Below are 20961 nucleotides of genomic sequence, written 5' to 3'. Positions count from 1 at the left end.
CTGCAGAGGGCGCCGGGCCGGGGGCTGCGTGCCCGCCGCGCCCTGCCGGCTTTGTATATGTTGAAGCATTCCTGCCCGTTGTTATGGCAACCTCCGTCGGGCCAGCGGGGTCAGGGCGCACGGATGGAGGGAGGTGACAGCGGGTGGGGGCTGGGAGAAAGTGCTGCAAGTTTGGTGGGCCCGGTGTGCGCGCGCGACTGGGAACGTGGCTCTCTCGACAGTGCGCCGCCGGGACCGGGGGCCGGGGGTCGGGGGCTGTCCGCACCTCGCCTGCCCCGGGAAGGCTGCTGGACGGTGCGCGCAGAGAGCAGGCAGTGGGAACCTTGTGCGGCTGAGCGCGTAGGTGGCCGTGCGCACCCCCTCTCCAGTCTCCTGGGGGCAAAGGACCTGGGGGTGGGGGCGCTGGGTAAGGCAGGATTTCTAAGGGCGCAGGGGGCTTTGCGCCCCCTTTTCAACACAGATCAACTTGAACTTGCTTCTTTGGCACGGAGGACTCCCCACTAACACCCGCGGCATTCTCCGGGTCCGGGAAAGGTCTCTTTCTGTACGCGCCCCTCACCCCAACACGATGGTTCATCAGATGGGTCTGCTGGCAGCGTGTGCGCTAGGGCTGAGAGATTCCCTCTCTCGAGGTCAGCCCCGCGACACTAGTGCGAGCCGAGAAACAAAGGTGGCGGAGCGCGGCGGGGGCCTCCGCGGCGCTGCCGGGGCCCTAGGCGCTCGGGGGACTTAGGCTGAGGCGTGCGGAGCCCCCGCCGCCCTGCAGGGGGCGTGCCTGTCGCCGCCTCCGCCCGGGCCCCGGGTGACAACTCCGTGTGGCAGGGGCACCTGTTGAGGCGGGAGGCTCTGGGACCCCCGGAGAGGCTCTGGCGGGCGGGCCGGGTTCTTCCGACCTGGTCGGTGGCGGGCAAGAGTCTTGGGCGACCCCCGGGATGAGCTGCTGGTCTGGGACAGCTTGGCCAGAAGACGAGGAGGAGGGAGAGCAAAGTGTGGGGCCAAGGGTGGGAGAGTAGAGCAGAGTGGCCATTCCGATGGGAAATAATTGGGCCTGAGGAGGGAGGGGTGTGGAACTCCTCTTGGAGGTGCAGGTTCAGAAGGGCAAAGCCTTGTGTGGACTAGAATCTGGGATATTTGTGCAAAGGCAGCTGAAGCCCCAGGAATATGGTGGAGGGGGGTGTTGGTGTGGACGTGCTCTCCTATTCCCATCCTGCCCCAGATGCCGTGTCTTGTTACCCACCCGGGAAGAAGTCAAAATCTCCTGCAATGGAACCACATTTCCTAGCTTTGCCTGAGGAGACCTTGGGGTTTATGGGTTTTCCAAACCCCGGCCCCCAATTCCCAGATCTCTGTCGGGTTGAACTCTCTGGGGTGAGTCTGATTAGATGGAGGGTTCCCTTCGAGGCAGGGCCCCTGTCACTAGGCACTGTTTCCAAAGCACTTGAGGATGTTTGGACTGAAAGGACTAAGAGGAGAAAGCCTCCAGTGTAAGGACCCCAGGGTGTTGGGATCTGGGCAGACTGACAGGCTGGAGTGGGAAGTGGCCAAATCGGTAGTGGCCCCAGACTCACAGGGAGCCTGCACAGCACCAACCTGTGCAAGCTGCCCCATTCTCACACCTGGAGAGGGCCAGCCTGAGGCTCGGTGTAGGTGGGCTCAGAGCACCAGGGAAGAAGCAGGCTGGCCAGATGTTCTGTCCTATGGTGAAGTGTTGGGAAGAGGGTCTGAGCTGGAGGGGGAGGAGGAGGGGAAAAAAGAGAGGAGGGGGAACAGAATGGAAGGAGCATCAAGAAACTGCTGCTCGTGGGTCTTCTCACCTTTGTCTCTGCTTCAGAATCCTGACCTTGCTCTTGGACCTCTCCCCACTCCTCCTTGCCTCCTGAGATCAGCCAGGAAGGCCACTTGGACTGAGAGCCCTGGAAGGGTGTGCTGGGCTCTGCTGGAGGCACAAGGCACTTGTTTTGAGGGCTGGGAGTTGGAGGTCTTGGGAGGGCAGGGCTCCAGTGAGCATCCCCTGGCCCTCTCCTCATTCTTCTGGGGTTTGACTTACTGCAGATTCGGAAAGGGCGGTGAACTGGAAGCAAAGTGTAAAGTGTGAAGGGTTATCAGAGAGATCCCACGGACCCAGAGAGTAGGGGTGCAAGAAGACAGGGAGAGTGGGGGTTTCCTGAGAGTGAGCCATAGACATTCCCTGGCTGCCTACAGCTATCTCTCTGTTCTTAAGTTTTAGCCCTGGGTGTCTGTCTGTTTCATAGTCATTCGTCTCTGGTCACACACCTCCCTGGACACAGCCTTGCATTTTCTTCCTACCTTACGAGGTATTTCCAGGGCTGGGGGGGGGGGCTCTTAGTCATATATGCCATCATGCAGGGACTGTGCTAGAAGCTTCTTACATCCCCACATTGATGCACACAGCAAGGCTTAAGTATTTGTTAGGCAAAGCAAGTAGGATTTCTGCCCATCTCTGGGAGCAGCCAAGCCTCATACCACCCCCTGCCCCCAGTATTCTGTTCTGAGCTCCAATCTGACTGTAACTAAGGAGATAGGGGAATGCACGTTCATTTTCTGCAGGAGAGAACCCCGATGTCCAACCCAAAAGGGGCAGGTGCAGCTATGGATTGCCCCCTCCCCAAACGCTGTGGCAAACCTCTCACAGGTCTTCTTGCCATTCGAAAACATGTTTCTGTCTACTTGGGCCAGGACGCTGCGTGTGGATTTTCAAATTCTTAGGGGATGATGTGGCCAGCCCTGCCGACTGAGGCTGAGAAAATTCAGACAAATGTCATCATCACTCCCCAGGGGAACAGAGAGCAGAGCTGGGAAAGGGAGGGTCTGCATGACAGCCTGGGCCAGGGGGTAGTACTGCCTTTACAACGTCTGGGCTATTCGAAGCCAGCCAAGTTGTTTCTGGACCTTGGAGGCGCTGTTTGGCATTGTGGGGTGTCGGCATGGCAACCGTATGGCCCGGCTTTCTCCAAGAGGTCCTGATTTTTAATATTCTGTCCTTCTGTCAGCCCATGTGTCACAAATTTTGATGTGAAAAATTGGTAATGGGATGTGTAAAACTATAGGGAGATACTGACTCCATCCCGCAACGGCTGCTCGCGATGTGGCGGGGTTTGTGATTTCTTCATGCTGTGTGTTACGGGCAAGGCAGTGGCTTTGAGGAAATCCACTCGAATTGCTGCGTGCCGGCCCTGGGCAGCCGCTGAAGCAGGCAGTGGAGCAGACGCGGCTGGCCTGCAGTCTTCAGACCTCACAGTCAGGAAGAACATTTGTGATTGGTTTGGCACCTAGGTGTTCCATATGCTAGTTCTCTAAGAGGCACGGGTGGGATGCTAAGGTGTTACACGGAATTTCACTTTACAGACATATTTTTTTAATTTTTAATGTTTTATTTATTTTTGAGAGAGAGATGGTATGAGCAGAGGAGGGTCCGAGAGAGAGGGAGACATAGAATCCAAAGACATGCTCTAGGCTCTGAGCTGTCAGCACAGAGCCTGATGTGGGGCTTGAACCCATGAACCATGAGATCATGACCTGAGCCGAAGTCAGACGCTTAACTGACTGAGCCACCCAGGCGCCCCTACAGACGTATTTTTTAAAAGGCTGTCCATTATGAATATTTTCAAGAGAGGGATACTCACTTGCAACATTTTCTGTTTGGAACCCTGGAAGTTTTAGGTGAGAGTTTTCCTACAGTTGGAATACTGCTGGTGACCATGGACAAAATACTTATATCTCTGGACCTTGGTTATTTTATGTTAAATTGGGGTTAAATGACTTGTAGGGTTTGTTAATCCTTGGATAAGCTGATGAGAGTCTCATGTCTAGAAGCAGAGGGGTGGCTTTAAGGGAATTTTCCTGAAGAGTGTTATGAGGTTCCTTGATCGTGGAGGGGCATGCCCCTGTCCGGAGGCGGTCCCGCAGTAACCCTGGAGGCCTCACAGGGACCCCTGCTTACCTAGCAGGAGGGGACACAGATAATGGCTTTTCTGGTGCCGTTCTCTCAGAGCAGAGGCTTCAGTCAGATCTGGATGAGTTTATATTTTATTTATAATGTGTGCATTTCAGAACTGTGGGAATACGGTTTGCCTAAATGACAGAAAATGATTTTATGTTTCATTCATCTAAGTGCCACACACCAGAAATAGGGCGGGGAGGGAGATGCACAAATACCCACAATTCCCTTTGCCACAATGTTCAGATTGGAAGGGACTGGGTTCCCGTCACTGGGGTCTCATCCTGGGTCATGTTGAGACCCGCTCACAGGACTTGGGGACAGCACAGAGGCACCAAGACCGGTATGGGTCACCTCGCTGGGAGGCCTGAAGCCTGAGGCCCCAGGATGGGCCGTAGGGGCCGCTCCCTCCCCCAGGGGGCCCTGTGTTTCCGTGTGGTCTCAGCAGTCCCCCCACTAGCTGCTGCAGGCATTGGGCCTGCCTTTCTTCTCTGGTGGTCGAGTTTATCAGCTCTGTGAGCAGAGGAGGCCCTCGGGTCTGGAAATGCCATTTAAGTAGCTGTGGCGGGGCACTGACAGACAAGGCCAGGCTGAATTGCCCAGCGAACTGTCTCGCAGTAATGGGGGAAACCGCCCTGGGGTCAGAGGGGAGCCCGTTCCGAGCAGTTCATTACCGTTAGAAGATTGAAGATTTATCCCCTGTCTGATTGTGAAGGAGACCGGAAACCTTCCCTGTGACCGGAGGGCAAAGACACACAGAGGCTAAATAGACAGGAAACCCAGGGCTTCTGACAGGAACGGGGAGCAGATGATGTCCGTGATGATCACACTGGGGCAGCGGTTCCATTCACAGAACCCGACGGTTTGGTACACTCTCAGAGGGTGTGCACCTAGCTCTGGAGACAGTTTCCGGGGACCTGGGCTCTCTCCTCTGAACGGACCCTTGTGGTCTTCGATCTGTACCCAGCTGGCCTCTGTAATGCCCCTTGCCTCCATATGATGTTTTTAGAGGCTCTAGTCATTGAACACTGTAACCTCTCTGCCTCCCCTCAACGACCTAACAAGGTGGGTGCCATTATCGGTCCACTTAACATATGAGTAAACTGAGGCTTAGTTACCAATGATCAGACAACTAAGACGTGCCTTTAAAATGAGGTGTTTCTAGGGATGCCTGGGTGGCTCAGTTGGTTAAGCATCTGACTTCAGCTCAGGTCATGATCTCACAGTTCGAGATGGGTTTGAGCCCCGTGTGGGGCCCTGTGCTGACAGTTCAGGGCCTGGAGCCTGCTTCAGATTCTGTGTCTCCCTCTCTCTCTCTCTCTCTGCCCCTCCCCTGCTCATGCTCTGTCTCTTTCTGTCTCTCAAAAATAAATAAAAAATTAAAAAAAAAAGCCACTAGGTCTTCCTAGGGACACCTGGATGGTTTGTTCATTTAAGCTTCTGACTCTTGATTTTGGCTCAGGTCATGATCTCACAGTTCATGAGTTCGAGTCCTGCATTGGACTCTGTGCTGACAGCAGAGAGCCTGCTTGGGATTCTCTTTCTCCCTCTCTCTCTGCACCTCCCTCATGCTCTATCTCTCAAAAATAAATAAATAAACATAAACATAAGAAAACACAAAACCTAGGTGTTTTTGCCTCTGGCCATATCTTCTTTCCCTTGAAGCATCTTTAGGGCAAGATTCCAGTCTGATGCACTGGTGTGTCTTTCCTGGAGTACCTAGATCAGCACCTTGCTCTGTGTTTACTGCATAAATATTTGTTGGGGGAAAATTACAAAAACCATATAGAACAGCAGTAGGCAAGCAGGATTATGGGTAATCTCCCATCTGTCTTTTGGCTTTTTCTACATTTTTTATAACAAACATCTATTAACATTACAATTGCAAAGCCCACCAGGAAATTATTTCAGAAAGTAATTTAGACTAAATAAAACCACTCTGGACTCCTCAATGAAAGTGAATACCTTAACCATGTCTCACCCTTCTGAATGTCCCATTGGGGCTTAGCACTGAGTCAACAGCAAAGGCAAGCGGCGTGAGGGTATGAAAGAATAGAACTGGGGGCCAGTGGGTAGAGGTTGCAGGGGGAAAGCGGAAGGAAGACTTTGTGACTGAACCGTCCATCACTGTCCAAAGGCCGACACACCCCCGCCAACTGGTCAGCGCCTCCCTCCCGCAGCAGTTGTGAGGGGGTGAGAAAAGGCTTATTTTCCAGCCTGTCTCCTACGATGTCAGGCCGCTCTGTAACAGGGTTTGAAATAGGCTCCAATCACTGCTCCGCAAGAGACCTGCTGCCCTGGGAAGCAAGGCTGGCTGGGCTCACGGAGGCCACGGAGGAGGATGACTAAAGGACCCAAAACGGCCGCTGTGTTGTCCCCTCCCTGTTCCTTTGAAGCCGGCCAAGCAGGGAAGGAGAGGGCGCCAAGGCTGGTCAGAGGCTAAGCTGCCGAGAAGAAAACGCTGCTGTGTCTTTTCGCCTCCTCCTCAGCACGAGGGCCCCTCCAAGGTTTCCTGCCTGCCTGAAGCCCAGGCCTGCCTGTCTCCCCCACACCCTGGATTGCAGCTACAGCCTGTGACAGTATCTGCCTAGAGACGGTGTGGCCACCCCGGAGAACTGTGGGATTTTGGAACAGAGGAGCAAATGGGAGAAACTTTTCGATTATATTCCTTAGGCAAGATAAGGCCCAGGCCACCTTTGGGGAGACATTGAGGCAAGAGTGCCTCAGATATAGCCTTTCTCCTTTTCTGGATGCACTGGGAAGAGCTTCAATAGTAGCTTAAGGGCACCGGTGCCTCTTTCCCACCATTCCATGAATTGCAGTATGGCTCAGTGTACGTCAGGGACAGTACTGTCTCAGAGCTCAGAGGTGGGTGGCATCGTCGAACATGCTCAGAGTGTGAGACCTGCCATGACGGGTCCTAGCAGGGCCAGGACCGGGCAGGACAGAGTGGCCCGGGATGGAAACAGATGCTGGTTGCCAGGGAGGAAAGTGTGAGGGGATGGAGAGACAATGGAAAATGAAAACCAGGTGACCCGCTTCTAGGTTCAGCTTTGCCCCCAAGGGGCCATGTTTTCTTAGGTGAGTCACTTCTGCTCTCTGGAGCCTTAGTTCCTCATCTGTCAGATGAGGGTTGAACTATAGGATCTCCAAGGTACCTCCCAACTCGAACCATCTTGGACTTTGTTGACCCACTTCTGCGAAAGTGAGGTAGCCCCAAGCCAGGGCTCAAGGTCTGATGATGCTTAGATAAAGGAGAGTAAGGCCAGAGGCTGAAGTATATACCAGTCCAGACCACTTGTGTGCAAAAGAGCGTAAAACCTTTAAATTCTCATAAGGAATAAACTGGACCTACCCCCCTCCCTGTTCTTTTCTCTCAAAACACTGACGGAGCTACGCAGCTCCCCTCTACACTGGAAGTCTAAGGTGTTTGTGAGATGTCTGTGGACGCTCACAGACACCTGTGTGGGAGTGTCCACCCATCTCAACCCATCTACAGACATCTCAACAACCTGGAAGGACCAGAAGGAAGTGACAAGAGCCCTGAGCAGAGAATAGTCGAGGGCCCTTGGACGTGACTCAGAAGACAGGCGCGAAATTGCCCTCAGGCCACAGCCTGGAAATGATCATGGATTGTAATAAAAATCAGTTTAAGGAGTTCAGGGGGTTGGCCTTCTCCTGCAACCTTCTGCTTGTCCTGAGTTACAAAGACAGCAGATTAGAAGGCTCAGAATGAGAGAATTGTCAGGAGCTGCCGCTACACTGAGAAGTGACAGTTGGAAGCAAAGGACCAACCAGGAAGGGCCATGGGAGGTTGGAGGAGCCCCCCTCTGCCAACAGGCACACCCTGGTCGGCGCTGCCGACAGCATCATTTGTTCCTTCCCTTGACAATTATTTCCTGAGCACTTACTATGTGCCAGGACTGTTCCAGGCCCTGGAGATCACAGAACAGGTAAAAAGCTTTGCTCTTAAGAAGTGCGCATCCTAGTGGGAGAGACAGACCCACAAACAGATAAATAAGCAGTGCATTAGGTGGGGACAAGTTCCATGAAAATAAAATAAAGCCACAAAAGGGGACAGAAAGATGAGAGAAGAGGGGCCAGGAAGGGTCTTTCAGATTAAGTGGTGTTTGAGCTGCCACATGAACAGAAAGGGTGAACCATAGAGGCATCCAGGGGGAGAGTGTTCCAGACGGCCAAGGCCCAGGGCACAATCTCTGCAGGGCGTGTGCTCAGGGCACTTGGCGGGGCCAACTCAGCAAGGGTACGAGTGCCCCCAGGTAGAAGTCCAGATCATTAGGCCTGTAGGCCGTGGTAAAGAGGGCCCAGAAAATGTCCCTGAGTCATCAGGAAGTGATAAATTACATTCAGTGGACGGGCTTGGTATGTCAGCGGACTGTCATTCAGTTTCAGAACGTTTTCCAGAAATACGATCAAATGGAATAGGAAGTGTTGATTCTTAAAGGGGTAAACCTAAAATAGTCTACGGCTGGAACCCTTCATTTCCTTATAATGTGAGATCAATGAGGTGTGTGTGTGTGTGTGTGTGTGTGTGTGTGTGTGTGTGTGGGGGTTGTGTGAGGGGGAATGGAGGGTCCTGGTGCCTGAAGAGATTTAAGAGACAAAAGAATGGGGCCCTTGTTGAAATACTGGAGGGAAGCAGGGTGGGGGAGGGCTCTGTCTCCGGAGAGAGAGTTCTGTGTGGGAAGGAGAATTCCTCCGTACAGGGGTCCCTGATCAAGTCCCCCTTTGTTGCTGTCTGGTTCATTGTATCCACCTCAGGTGCATTTGGGACTCCGGAAAGGAAGTCCTCTGGCAATGCAGGCACTTGGAAGTCCTGTCCCCTCTGCCCTCTGTTGGCAGGTTCCCCTTCTGTGCAGCAGAGCCCGGAAGGCAGCAGCATCCAGGGCCTTCCCCTGGGCACGGAGGTGGGAGGTGGGCACCAGGGCCTGGCGGGATCAAGGACCTTGCACAGGCGGGCGGTGGATGAGAGGGGCTGCCTTCAGGAGAAGATGGTTGTGCCAGGGCCTGTCTGAGACTGTGCTCACTGATGTTAAGGGGACTTGCCTGTGCCCCGGTGACCTGTACGATGTGGCTCATGTGTCCCCCGGAAAGCAGCCGGCGCTCTCTCTTTGTGGTTCCTGTCGCACAGACTCAATTCCAGACCGCTGTCAGTCATGCCCTTTTAGATACTGCTTTTCAGAGTTCACATTTTCATCCCTTTATCTTCTCACAGCAGCACTGGCTTTTAGCTTCTTTCAACCAACTGTTGGGGAGTACTTCTGACATTTCAAGGTCTTTCATTTCAGGGGGGGGTCTGACCCCGGGAGGCCACAGCTGGAGGGAACCCATGTTGCCAAGTTACCAAGTCTGCAGGCAGTTTTGCGGGGTGGGGTGTAGCTTCTGGAGCCTCACAAGTCTCTGACCAGATTCTTGGCTTGGAAGCTGTCTTTTCCCCTCCATGTGAAATTCCTCCCACGGGGGTGGGACTGGAAGAGGCTGAGGGGAGTAGGGGAGGTTGGGGGCATTACCCCAGGGTTTGACAGAGAACCCTGCCTGAGGCTCCGGAGAAAGAGCAAGTGATCGATTAGTGATGTCTGTGGGGGTGTGGGTGCCTTGAAGGAGCCACAGCCCCCAGAACATTCACCAACCAGAGTCCAGAGGGAGAAAGGGAATCAAGGGCCTGGGCACACACCCTGCAGGGAGAGGGGGGGGGTGATGGAGGGCTTTTTGGATGCATAAACCAAAAGGGATTTGCCAGGTAGAGAGCAGAGGCTGCCCATGGTAATGTTTTATTATAGCCTTGGTGCCACCTTGTGGGGCATAAAAATGGCAAGGGCTTTCTCCCAAAATATGGGAAGAAAATGGCTTGCCCCTGGGTGCACCCCAAGGTTGCCAACCCTTGGTTTTTGTTTTGATTTTGATTTTGTTTTTGTTTTTGTTTTTGCATAGCAGAGAAGGCAGCATCACCTACTCAGCCCTTCCAGTCAGGCAAGGTCCCTGAACCACGCCTGTGGGGAGGGCTCTGAGCCAGGTGGGGGTGGGTTAGTTCGAGAACCACAGAGCATGGGGCCTGGGGATTGTGAAGGCTGAGCTGGGACAAAGCCAGAAGCAAACCATGCAGAGAGAGTTAGGCCTGGTCCTGGTCAGAGAGAGAAACTGGTTGTGAGGCAACCATTCTGAAAAGCCAGGCCAACAGGTACCGTGAGTTGTGACAGGGACCCTGTGGTGGCACCTGCCCATGGATAGGATAGAGAGCCCTGCATGGTCCAGACGTGTGCTGACCAATACGTGGCAACCAGCAACACGTGCTACTGAGCGCTTGAAGTGTGGCCAGAGCTACAGGAGGAACTGAGATTTCATTTAATTTAAATTGAACTGATTTAAATTTAAAAGCAGGCACTCACTTCAGTTATTGGTAAACTTTTAGGAGTGTTTAGAAGAACACTCAGTATGTGGAACCTGCATTTTCAGCTGTAAGTTTTATGAGGTCTCAATACAGAGCAGACATTTCTGGTGAAAATTTCTTATCTACATTGAAATGTGCTGTAAAGTGCACATTGGATTTCCAAGACTTAGTACAATAGAAAAAGAATGAAAATATCTCGTGATGGGGCACCTGGGCGGCTCAGTTGGTTGGGCATCCAACTTCAGCTCAGGTCATGATCTCACGGTTCATGGGTTTGAGCCCTGCATTGGGCTCTGTGCTGACCACTCAGAGCCTGGAGCCTGCTTCAGATTCTGTCTCCCTCTCTCCCTGCCCTCCCCCACTCATGCTTTGTCTTTCTCTGTCTCCTAAAAATGAATAAATGTTAAAAAAATGTTTTTAATATCTCACGAATATTTTAAAATATTGACTGTGTTTTAAAATGATAATACTTGGACATACTGAGTGAAATAAAGTATATGACAAAATTAATTTTACCTATTTCTTTTTACTTTTTTAATGTGGCTACTGGAAATTTAGAAATTCCCTATGTGGCTTGCATTCTATTTCTTTGGGTGTTCATGACCCCTCTCCAAAGTGCTAGGAGGCTGTCAGCAGAAGGTTTCATAGAAAGTAAAGAATGCAGCTACATTCCCAGTTTACCTTGACTTTGGGGTAAGTCCTTTCCGCTCCAGCTGCTGCCATGTCGTTGATTCCTAATGCACCATCATCTACAGGCACGGCATACCTCCCAGCATGGGCCTTAGTTCTCATACCATCATTAAACCCAAGGTCAATGTTTTCTTGCAGCCTCTTCTCTTTTCAAAATCCCTTCTAAGTTCTCGCTGTGATGAAAATGGGTTTTGGATAGGAGGGGTAGGAGCCCGTGGAAGCAGGGAGCCTTTTACTCCCTTGGAAAGTTGAGGGATTAGTTCCAGTCTGTTGCTTTTGGTGTTTCATCTTTATCCTGTTAGAGCCAGAATGATAAATAGGTCTCCGCTCTACCGGCAGCCCAGAACCTGTGGGAGTGGCAGCCCGCAGCACCGTGGTAAGGATTCCGGAGCTGTGTGCAGACTGAGCAGGAAAGAGGCAATCGATTAGCCATGTCTGTAAAGGGAACAGACTGGGACTGTGGAACATGTGTTTTGTGTATAGTGATCCTGCCCTGATGAAGTTGTCTCTTTGAGAATTTCTCCTTCACTTTCAAGCCCCGATATGTTTTAAGAAGTTGGCCACTTTGAAGAAGCAGGGATGAGACTTGTGCTGAGTCAGGAGATGTGCAGAGGGGAAGTTGGTCATCTCAGTAGATCAGAACCCTGTCGAAGGCAATGTGACAAGAGCTTTAAATCACTGTGCAAACTTTTAGTAGCCCTTTTTCACTTACTTGGTAGAGGTGAGTTGGCTCTGATCTGGGACCTGTCTCCTGGCAGCATAGAGAAAGGACTGTAAACCCAAGAAGCAGGGTAGAAACCTGGAGGGTCTGAGGGAAGAGAAGATGGTTGGTTCTTTTCCTTTTCTTCTTCATCTTCCCTCCCTTAACAGTGGACTCCATGAGCTTTAGAACTTTTCCTGCTTCTTGGTGCCATGTTTCTGGTTATGGCTTTGCTCAGGATGAAGCAGGAGAGTGGCAGGGGCATAGCCACTGGCCCCAGAGTGTCAGTATTCATGTTCCAGCCCTGCCCCTTACTAGCAAGTTGTTTAAACATGTGATGCCTCCGTTTTCCTACATGTAAAATGGAGATACTAGCTGTCCCCATTTGAAATGGCTGCTTGCTATGAAGGTTAAATGAGTTAATCCCCAGAAAGTGTGTAGAATCATGCCTTGCACATAGTAAGTGCTATGCTAGTGTTAGTATACAAGTTAGTAACGACACTATAAATTCTCATTATTTGTTTATTTGCATATCACTAATTAAGGCTGCGTATCACATCACCCTAAAACTTAATGGCTAAAAACAATAATCATTTGTTCTCTCTTATTGTTTCTGTGGGTCAGGTATTTGGAAGGGACTTGGCTGCGGGTTTCTCAGTGAGGTTGTAACCAGCTGTCAGCTGGGGCTGTAGGCATCCAAGGGAGCCAGGGTGGCTCTCTCCTACGGCTGGCCGGCTGGTGCTGGCGGCTGGCAGGAGGCCTTGGGTCTTCTCCACATGGGTCTCTCCACACGTCTCCTTGTGTGTTTTCATGGTGGGGTGGCTGGCTCCTCCTGGAGCAAGCAATCTGGAAGACCAAGGTGGATATTGCGAAGACTTCCTGAACTAACCTGGGAAGTCACGTAAGCAAAGGAGCGATGGGTCTGACTTACATTTTGAGAGACCGCTGTGTCTGCTGGTTTGAGAAGGGACAGGAGGTCTGAACAGGAGGCTTCGGCAAGGGCAGAAGCCCTTTCTGACCACCTGGCATGTGCCAGCAGCCTGCCAATTGGGTTTCATATACATTCCCCTTCCTCCATCATAGCAGGCCGGGGGCCTGAGTGTTACAACCCCCATCACAGCAGATCAGGGACCTGCCTCAGAGGGCGGCTTACCTGCCAACAGAGCCAGGATTCACCCAGGGGTGCCTGGAACCAAAGTCTGGGGAGATGCACAACTGGTCAGGATGCCCACCTCGCAATGGGATGGCGTATGAGGGAAAACAGACTTTGTGAAGGACCTTAATTCCTGTACTTCGTGAAGTCAGGATGGGGAGCCCGACAGGGAGGGGAGGGGCCCCTGCACCTGCCAGAGCTGGGGGGTGGAGATCAAAGGGCAAGGTTTGGAGGGTTGTATGGACCGGAAGGTATGGGCCTGAGAAGGTCCCTGCACTTGGCTTAGGATCTCCAAATTAACAGAACTTCTGAGGTCAAGGGAAGCCTTCCTGTTACCTGCATGCCCTAGAGAGTTCCATGCAAAGAGATCAGGCCCACCCACCTGGCAGTAGTAAAATAAATGAACTAGATCGATGTATATCTGCACGAATAGAGTTTAAAAACATGATGTTAGAGAGGCACCTGGGTGGCTCAGTCGGTTAAGCCTCTGCCTTTGGCTCAGGTCATGATCTCACGTTCGTGGGTTCGAGCCCCATGGCGGGCTCTGTGCTGACAGCTCAGAGCCTGGAGCCTGCTTCCGATTCTGTGTCTCCTTCTCTCTCTCTGCCCCTCCCTGCTCATGCTCTGTCTCTCTGTGTCTCAAAACTAAATAAAACATTAAAAAAAATTTAAAAACGTGATGTTAGAGGGGGGTTGCAGAGGGTTTTGTATGATGCAGTTATGCAAATCCGAAGAACACAGTTGTGTCTAGTGTTCCTGGGTGTGCATGTATATCTCAAAGTGTCACAACTGACCCAAGAGGATACACGGTGTGCCGTGAATGTTCCTGGAGAGAGACGGAGGAGGGGACCAACAGGGAGTCTGACTTTATTGGCAACGTTTTATTTCGGTTGTTTTTTGAAGAGAGAGGCTTGAAGCCAATCTGACAAAATGTTAACAAGTTGTTAATTCGTGTAGCCGTGCAGGTGATTCCTCGTGTCTGTTTGAGAAAAAAAAAAACCCCACCTTAAATCTAAACACATTTTAAAAGGAAAGGAAAGACACAGCTGGTCCCCCGAAGTTGCTGGGTCTCAGCTGCATGAAGATGGAGAAGAGAGCCCCCTGGGTGGCTGAGCCCTCCCACACGTGCTCTCTGGCTCTCTCTTCTCTCTCAAAATAAATAAACATTTTTTTTAAAAAGATGGAGGAGGGTAGTGGAAGACTGAAGGCAAAATTTCTGCCCCCTCGCCAGCCCCGCCTGGCTCCCAGAAAGCCTGTCACCCACGCAGCCCTGTTGTCAGGTGCCTGGAGGACAGCAAAGCGATCCTCAAGCCTCAGAGCTCAGGCCTGTCTTCTTACCTGCAGATCAGCTGAGGTGGGGCTGGCAGTGAAGGTGGAGGAGAAAGCACATTCTCCAAGAAAGCCCAAGCGGTGGGGGTGCATGGGCCGGTGGAAACGAAGGGTCAGGTGCCAGGAGCCCAGGCAAGGGGACCGAGAGCCAGGGCCTGGGAGCTCCATCTGTGAAAAGACATGAATAGTAAAATGGGTGTCTCTACCCCTCTGTCAGGGGTGACGGGGTTGGAAAAGTCTTTTGACAGAAAGGTATGAGATTAAAAGTATGAGGTTTTTCCTTATTGTTCTCTTTTCTCCCTTTAGACATAGTACATGTTTAATATGCAAAAGACAGGACATCGAAAAGAAGGAGATGAAGATCACCCCGAATTGTACCATTGGACTTAGATGATTAACATCTTGGTGGATAATCAATTCAGGTCTTTTTTGGTGGAGTTTTAAAAATGAAACCATACATTTTAGACAGTTTTGTAACTGGTTCTTTTAACACTGCCTCAGGAGCACCTTTCTATATGATAGCCTTCTTCTAAATATTTTTTAATGGCTGCCTAGATTTTCAATGGGTGAATAGTCCATAGGTTATATATACAGTCACATTTCATGGACTCTAGAGAGTAGATTGGATAGGATAATATGAAATTGGGTTGTTTTTAGGTCAAAAATGGTTAGCTATTGGAAGTTTCATATGGTTCAAGCAAATATATTTTCCAGTTTTATAAACAACACAACAATGAACACCTTTCTAGGTGCACCTTTATACATAGCCTTGATTAATTCCTTAGAGAAAGTCCTGGCAATGGAATTGTGGAACACAATACCAAAAATTCCAATTAAGACAGAATTGGCTAGGGCTGGGGTTAGGGAGAGGTGAGTGAGGTGAGGGGTGTAAGTCAGGGCCAGATCTGTCTGTATCTCAAATGCGACTTTTTGTTCATTCTGGATACTTTGCATTATATATATTTTTTTCAGAATATTCCTTTAAAATATTTTGGGGCACCTAACTGGCCCAGTCAGTAGAGCATGCAACTCTTGATCTTGGGATTTGAGTTCAAGCTCCACATCGGGTGTAGACATTACCTGAAAAAAAAAATCTATCTCGATTCCTGAGTTTGTTTGATGCCCCCTTACATTTTGCACCCACCGGGAGTGCCTCACTGGCTCGCCCTGCTCCTGGCCCTGGAGAGCAGTAGTGTTTCCCTCCAGGAGTTGTCATGGTGAGCGAGCCTGTAAACGTCTCAGAACAGCGTCCAGAAAAATGTGCTCAATCAGTGTCATGTTATCTCCTCTCAGAAAACATTTGTCGTCCAGCACGTGACAGGCGCTAAGCTAGCAGCTGGGACCCCATCCCTGGGCTCGAGCTGCTGGGAGCCCGCCAGCACAGGGAAGGTGGTGGGTGTGGTCCCAGTGCATGTCCTGGGTGCAGTGAAGTCTTTGCCTCGTGCACTGCAGGGATGATTATGTGATCCTTTAACACGAGCACATGCTGGCTGCACAGGAAGTGAAAGGGACATCAGGCAGGAGGTACGTCCTGAGCCAGGAAGCAGTGTGGGAGTCCCAGGTCCAGGTCATTCTGGCCCTATGGGAGGAGGACTGGGCCAAGAATGGGGGGCAGCAGGAAGACACTGGGTCCATTCTTACTTCCAGGGGTGCCACCTTCCCTCTGTAACATCAATTGTGACACTGATGCCTGGTGTTGATTTCTTCTTCTTGTTTTCTTATTTTTAATCATGGCAAAATACACATAACATGAACTTTACCATATTAACTATTTCTTACTAATGCTTTTTTTAAAGTTTATTTATTTTGAGAGAGGGTAAGAGTGTATGAGCATTGAGAGGGGCAGAGAGATAGGGAGAGAGAGAATCCCAAGCAGACTCCGCACCATCAACCCAGAGCCGGACACAGGGCTTGATCCCACGAACCACGAGATCATGAGCTGAGCCAAAATCAAAAGTTGGATGCTTAACCAACTGAGCCACCCACGCGTTCCTTTATTGACTATTTTAATGGTACAGTGTCACTAAGTAGCGTTAACCCTCACACTGTTGTGCAGCTACCCCCACCATCCATCTCCAGAACTTTGTCATCCTCCCAAACTCACTCTGTCCCCATTAAACCCCAATTCCCCATCCCGCCTTCCCCACCATTCTACTCTCTGTCTCTCTGGATGTGTCTATTCTAGGTGCCTCATAGAAGTGGAATCATACACTACGTGTCTTTTTGTGACTGTGGCTTGCTTCACTTAGCATAAGGGCCTCAAGGTTCCTCCGGGTGGTAACCTGGGTCAGAATTTCCTTGTCTTCTGAGGCTTCCAATGAATGCTTAGACCACATTGTGTTTATCGGATCATTCATGGACGGACACTTCGGTTGCCTCCAACTTCTACTGTGAGTAATGCAGCTATGAACATGGGCGGACACATAGTTTGAGACCCTGCTTTCAGTTCTGTTGGGCATATTCCCTGAAGTGGAATTGCTGGGTCATATGGTAATTTCTTTTTTAGTATTTTGAAGAACTACCATACTGTTTCCCTAGTCTTATCGTTTATATTTTATTTATTTATTTTTAAATTTTTAACATTTATTTATTTATTTTTGAGAGAGAGCGATAGAGCATGAGTGGGGGAAAGGAGAGAGACAGGGAGACACAGAATCTGAAGCAGGCTCCAGGCTCTGAGTTGTCAGCACAGAGCCTGGTACGAGGCTTGAACTCATGACTGATGAGATCATGACCTGAGCCAAAGCCAGACACCTAACTGACTGAGCCACCCAGGTGCCCCATAGCCCTGTAGTCTTATTATTTTATACCCAGTGAGGTGGCAGCGGCACATGGCACAGTGCCTGCCCCTAGTGAGCGTGCAGTGAGCCCTGGTTGCCCGGATGACGCCCCTGGAGGTTGAGGAACTTGCCCCACACCCCACAGCTGAATGAGGCAAGAGGGGAAAGAACACATTTGAACCCATTCGAGCCCAAGAGCCAATCCCAGCTGCCTTGTGTCTTTATCTCTGAGCTGCCGTACTCTCTGAGAGGGCCTGGCTCTCATCAGTCCTGGGAGAAGCCTCACCCTCCCCTCCCTACTCCGCCCTTCCTTCCCCTTGGGGTAGAAGCTGAGGATACAGCCCTTAGGGAGGCACCACCACCCCCAGCTTCACAGCTATCAGGTGCAAAAGTTGCCAGTGACAGTCAGGACTCTTAAGAAAAGAAAGAGACAGACAGGTCCAATTTCGTTCACCCAAGTTCATGAGGAAATACCAGCTTGGGCAGCTCATGACAAATAAAAACTGTGAGTGTTCAGGGCACCTGCGTGGCTCAGTTGGTTAAGCATCCAATTCTTGATCTCGGCTCACTCAGGTCATGATCATGACAGTGGGAAGCCTGCATGGGATTCTCTCTCCATCTCTCTCAGCCTCTCCCCTGTGCACCTCTCTCTGTCTCAAAAATAAACAAACAAACAAACATTAAAAAAAAGACAAACAACCCTGGGTCTGTTTGCCACATGCCGAGACCAAGCCCTGAGTGCCAGGACAGCCGCCTTGTGTCTCAGCCCAGCCGCGCTCTAGCCTGCTTTTCTTTAGCTGTCCCTTGCACGACAGTGGACAGGGTCAACACGTGTCCCTGACCTCCGCGGTGCCTGCTACCCGGTGAGCACTCAGGGACTCTGTGATCGTTGAGCCTGCCGGGCCTACTGTGTGCCAGGCCTGGAGGACCTTGACACACCTTCTTGAATTTAACTCTGTGAGCTACAGACTGTCGACATCTCCATTTGACAGACAAAGAAACTGAGGCTCTGAGAGTGAGTGACTTGCCTGATGTTTTCGGCGATCAGTCACAGCGCTGCGTTAAGAAGCAGGCACTGGGCTCCTCCCCACACGCTCATCTAAGGAGAGGGAAATCTGTTTCAGCTCCTAGTCAGGTTTCTGAGGCTGCACGGGGGGATGGAGGGGGGCACCCACTTGGCTCCCTGGAGTGGGAAGGAGGAGACGCACGAGAGGAAACAGGGCGATTTCATAGCCAGTGGACCCCAGTGCTCTGCTTGTCCACTCTCCCAGCTTTCCAGTGTTTTGTGAGCTCTGGTGGCGGAAGTCTCTTTCCCTGGGGCCAGCCGGTGGGGCTGTGTGGTCATGACACCAACCCAGCCCTCCGTCCTCCTGAGCTGCTGGTGGGACCCAGGAGAGACGAGGCTTGCTTAGGAACACTGACGTCACTCTCTCCTCTCCCAGGACGCTGGTCTGTGGTGTTTGTGACACCTGATATTTCTCATGCCTGGGGACGAACGTAGTCTCTCTTCCCTCCAGATACAGTCCTCTGCCCAGGCGTGGGGGTGCGGGGTAGGAGCTGAGCCTGTCTAAACCTCACACCATTATGATGGTCATTAGAAAAACTATATTCATTCTGAAATTACTTCCTACTGGTGAGTGCTCACATACACAGAGCACTTCAATGACTGAGTGTTTGGACTGTGACTTCTCATAAATTACGTGTTGGGATCTGCCCCCAAAGGACCGCTGAGAGATGTTGGAGTTGACAAAGTTGATGTCTGCACTAGCTGATTTGGTTTGTCTTCACATGGGGACAGCTCAAGCTGTGGGTGAGGTTTTAGACCCTCTAGAGGGACTTGGAACCCAAGACCACCGTTGGCCTCTAGAGATGATTTCTGTGGGGTTCCCTTGCATGCTGCCTGCGGACACAGTGTCATGCATTGGAACACACCCTCAGACCTGGTTCGAGACCCCTCCTTTACTGATCTCTTTTGTTCCCTCTGTTCGCTGTGCCCCAGCCACACTGCCCTCCTGTCTTTCCATGGGCAAGACAGTCAAGCTGTCTGCCTCAGGCTCACGGCTATCCCTCTGCCCAGGGCCCCCCATTGCTCCTAAGCTGACCATGGCCAGCTCCTCTCTCTAGCCCTCTCCAGTCCTTTATCTTGTGTGATTGCCTTCCACACGGCTGTCAGTCCTGGGAGTGACCTTGCATATGCACTCCTTACTGTTCGCCATCTCACCCCTCCCCTGGCACGTGCCGCCCACGGGAGGAGAGATGGTGTGGGTGCACTTCTGTGCACCAGAACACAGCCTGCCATGCAGATGGCTGTCGGTATGTATCGTTACCATGGGACAAGTGACCCGACCGCTCAAGCCTCCATCTCTTCGTCTGTGCCACGGGCATCATTAGTCCTGAGAGGCACACTAAAAGAGCTCCATCATACACATGGCGTGTGGCCCAGAGAAGTCACCCGTGATGGATCCACTAGTGTCACTCATCTGGGTCCCCTGGGGAGCCTAGAACATGTCTGCCTTGTTTCACCAGACAGCGCCTGGCACCCAACGGGTGTGCAGCAAATGTTGATAGACGTGGAGGGAGGCTGACCTTTGGGGGATGGCCGCTGTATCTTTGCTCATGACATGGCCCTTGTGGGTTGCCCCACACATGTCTGGGTGGCCAGGACATCGGCGTGTTTGCTAGGTTCACACTTGGCCTCAGGCAGGGGAGGAACTCGGTGTAATATGCCAGGAGGCTTATCTAGGGTAGGAAAGATAGGGTGCTGGGAATCACAGGAGCTAAGACCGTGCACTCTAGCTCCGCTGTTTACAAGCTGTGTGATCTTGGGCAAGTTACTTAACCTATCTGTGCCTCAGTACCTGCATCACAGGGTGATCACCAGGATTCGATTACTCACTGTGAGTATTCTCTTAGAATGGTCCCTGGCACTTGGTAAATGCTACTTTACTTTTGTTATTATTATCCCTTTGCTTTCTCGGTTTCCCGGTGTCATGTCTTCATTCATTTCAGATAGATTCATTAAGTACCTACTGTGTGTCACCTACCAGGCAGGGTACCAGGGAATCAAAGGTGAACAAGACATCCTGGCCTCTGTCCCCCAGGTGTGGGAATAGGTGATGACAGGGGCCTGGAAAAATGGGTTCCTGCTTTGGGGTGCTCACACCTGCCTTGCTGAACAATCTCTTTGGCCTTTTCCTGGGACTAACTTCTCAGAGCTGGCAGGGGCCCTGGAGAGCCTGCACCTCTTTCATAACTCCTGCCCCAAACACCTGCTGTGGGGGTGGGCCTGCTCTTCAGCCACAGGGAATGGGGATGGGGGCAGAGCAGCCTCCTGGATGCTAGCAGTGTCGCTGCCCTGCCACCATCCAGCCTCGGGACCCCCGGGCCTGTCACCATCAGCAAGGACAGATAAACACAGCTGTCTCGGGGCTGGGTGACACACAGGTGGGTATAACTGAGGGCGCCCCCCCACCCTGGGCTGCCACTGCCCGCGCCTGCCAAGAAAGGTGATGGTCAAGAGCCAGAGCAAGGGTGCTCTTTACACGTGGGCTGCTCACTTGTGACAACTATTCTAAGAGAGAAAACTTGCCACACACACCCTGCACCCGATGCTGGGGCCTCCACGGAGCACCTGCTCAGATGCACGAGCTGCTCTTCCAGCAAAACAGGAAGACCCGCAATTCCCGAGGGTGGGGAGCTTTGCTTCTGCAGCTTACCATGAACTTGGGCAAATTATGTCTTTGTCCTGTGTCTGTTTCCTCCACTGCAAAATGGGAACAGTGAAAGCACAGAGGCTCTACTTGAAGAGTGCTGTGAGGGGCACCTGTGTGGCTCAGTCAGTTAAGCATCCGCCTCTTGATCTCGGCTCAAGTCATGATTCCCACAGTTTGTGAGTTTGAGCCCTGCGTCCGGCTGTGCTGACAGCGGGAAGCCTGCTTGGGA

General features: G+C 51.6%; 1 protein-coding gene across 1 annotated transcript in view; it reads left to right on the top strand.

Moving 5' to 3' along the window:
- GALNT16 (polypeptide N-acetylgalactosaminyltransferase 16) overlaps positions 1 to 20961 on the top strand; it is an 88772-nt gene that overhangs the window by 847 nt on the left and 66964 nt on the right. The gene's annotated exons all lie outside the window — the stretch shown is intronic.

The sequence above is a fragment of the Suricata suricatta genome, chromosome 9 (assembly GCF_006229205.1).
Source record: "Suricata suricatta isolate VVHF042 chromosome 9, meerkat_22Aug2017_6uvM2_HiC, whole genome shotgun sequence".
Classification (NCBI taxonomy): domain Eukaryota; kingdom Metazoa; phylum Chordata; class Mammalia; order Carnivora; family Herpestidae; genus Suricata; species Suricata suricatta.
The sequence above is the reverse complement of the archived record's forward strand: the minus strand, read 5'-3'. Positions and strand labels throughout refer to the sequence as shown.